This window comes from Agrilus planipennis, unplaced genomic scaffold (genome assembly GCF_000699045.2).
Source record: "Agrilus planipennis isolate EAB-ADULT unplaced genomic scaffold, Apla_2.0 scaffold162, whole genome shotgun sequence".
NCBI classification, from domain to species: Eukaryota; Metazoa; Arthropoda; class Insecta; order Coleoptera; family Buprestidae; genus Agrilus; species Agrilus planipennis.
This window is the reverse complement of record NW_020438904.1, coordinates 212,812-215,942: the sequence shown is the minus strand read 5'-3', so window position 1 is coordinate 215,942 and position 3,131 is coordinate 212,812.

Below are 3,131 nucleotides of genomic sequence, written 5' to 3'. Positions count from 1 at the left end.
TTATTTCCACTAAATTAAGTGATAAAAAGTATTTTGTATGTTATTTTTAAGAGAACAGCTATGTATTTCCTTTGTAAATGATGCTTTTAAAAAATAAAATACGTAGGTACGTGAATTAAACACAATCGCTTCAAATGAACACTAACATTTTGCAAATTTGCAATATCGACACTTCACTGTTTAATGTACCTATATCTAATTTCAATCTTACATACGACACGGTAATAGCGATTGTGTTTTTGACAATTATAAACTCATATCTGCTATACTACAACCATAAATTGCTACCACTATTTAGGAATCGATCTTAAACATTATTTGTATGTATGACTAAAACATGACAGTCTTTCAACTAAAATATTAAGATTTGACTTCGAATTTCGATGTAATTTATATTTATATCACAAACATCAATATATTGATTTTAATAAATGCAACTAATCGTAAATAAATATCGTATTCGGTGCTTAAGGAATCGGTATTTAAAAATATCTATCAACAAATTCTATATTTTGATATATTTATAATAATGTTCATAAAATTTCGGCCTGTATTTTTCTAATCAAATTATCGTGGTAGAAATGGGAAATACGAATTTCAATATCGGTACACAGGATATAGGTACCTACTAAATTATGAGAACGATGTGTGTTTAACCCACTTCACGCAGAAGGTTGTTTTACTTATCACAATATCAAAAACTCATTAGTACAGTTCATGAAACTTTTAAAACTAAATAATAAGGTAATGGCAGAAGTAATAAAAGTTAACATGTAACAGCTTTTGAACTTTCCTTAATACCCTGATTCATTCCGATGCTCTTAACTGGTGTGATCAATATACTGATTCATTCAGATTTCCTTGACTTTCTGAATGAGAACAAAATTGCATTACAAAAATCTAGAATAAAAATATATTTAAAAATTGAAAATAATTATTTAGCTTATTAGAACTGCATATTTCAATTTAACACCGAACAATTTACGTATGATATAAGCAAGCTTATATTATTACCAATTCCTTTCAAACGGTTAGACATATGCCCCATCCGTTTACCTGGATGTGCGTAACAAAATTCAACTATTTCTGTCTTACTCACGCCTAATGTGTATTCATTCTATCCAAGCAGATTTCCTCAAGGTCGCATCTCTAAGCGTTTGAAATAAGTTATAAAACTAATATTTTCTATCCCTCAGAACNCGATGTAATTTATATTTATATCACAAACATCAATATATTGATTTTAATAAATGCAACTAATCGTAAATAAATATCGCATTCGGTGCTTAAGGAATCGGTATTTAAAAATATCTATCAACAAATTCTATATTTTGATATATTTATAATAATGTTCATAAAATTTCGGCCTGTATTTTTCTAATCAAATTATCGTGGTAGAAATGGGAAATACGAATTTCAATATCGGTACACAGGATATAGGTACCTACTAAATTATGAGAACGATGTGTGTTTAACCCACTTCACGCAGAAGGTTGTTTTACTTATCACAATATCAAAAACTCATTAGTACAGTTCATGAAACTTTTAAAACTAAATAATAAGGTAATGGCAGAAGTAATAAAAGTTAACATGTAACAGCTTTTGAACTTTCCTTAATACCCTGATTCATTCCGATGCTCTTAACTGGTGTGATCAATATACTGATTCATTCAGATTTCCTTGACTTTCTGAATGAGAACAAAATTGCATTACAAAAATCTAGAATAAAAATATATTTAAAAATACCTGTAAAAAGTGCACGTCATGCCTTTTCAGCGAACTATAATCGTGTCTCGCAGCGAACTTTCTGTATACAATTACCCCGATCACAAAAATAACGAAAATAATTAAACAGAGGCCTACTATTCCAAATATTGTACCTGAAAGCAATCGACAATTAACATTTATACGATCTACACTTTAAGCATGATTTATATATTAAACTGTTGTTACCTAAACTTAATCCACTCGCAGGAAGGGAGTTAAAAAGTTTGCAAGCCTCCTTCGTGGGGTAAACAATTTCTACGGAGCAACTGTCCTCCTGCACATAAAATTTTTGTAATTTGTTTATATTACACTTACTAATGGTACCAGACTTATACCTGTGACACAAATGGCCCTTCTTCACCGCTACTGCGACATTTTAATATAATACTTGATCGGTAATTATCTGTAAAAACAATTGTAATGTACAGGATGGATATTTTAAAATTAAATCATAGGAAAACTGGCTACACATCTTTTAAAACAATAAAAATATGTATCAGAAAGCTTTCCCGAGTTTCAGGTAGTAGAATGAGGATTCGGGCTATAGATAGAATAGTTCGCTTAGACCACGGCCCTATAGCCCGAATCTTCATTCTACTATGGATTCTGGCCGTGAAAGCCTTTGTTCTTAGATTTTCAGGTAACCGGTCAAAAATTTTTTTCGCGACTAGCAAATTGATCAGTTGTTAAAGCCACTATTTTTAATACAATAACAATGTAGTATGTATATGTTAGGCCCGAAGACCGAAAACGCTCAGTGGCCGGAAAAAACTGCCACATCGCGTTCTGGCTGCCTTCGAACGCACAGAACGCGTTTTGGCTGTTTTTAAACGCTAGCAACGCGTTCTGGTAACTGTTAAACAGCCGGAACGCGTTTTGACAATTGTCGAACGCTCACAACGCGTTCTTAATGTTCGACTTGTATTTTTTGCCGCTTTCTACCTGCATACAATGAGATTTATATTGTAGCTACTTATAAAACAAATGAATTTCAATCCATTTTTCAGTTTTTACGAAACAATTCAATTATTGACTACTATAATTACATACCAAAGATGGGTTCGGTTTTTCTAGCCGAATCGTTTCAACAATATTAAAATTCAGTTCTAGGAAGAAAGTTATACTGAACACTTATACTGCCGAGCATATAATATATGAATGAATGAAATTTTAATAACCTTTTGTAATTTTAATATTTTGTCAACTTACCTAAACAATAGGTGTACGGTTATTAGCTATTGTTATAAACTGAAGGTACTAAAAATGTACAACTTTCCTTTATAATCATTCCAGTACAGTACATTTATGATCATTTGTAATTTGTATGATCTTTTCGGCGATTTTATAACAATGCACGTACCGAT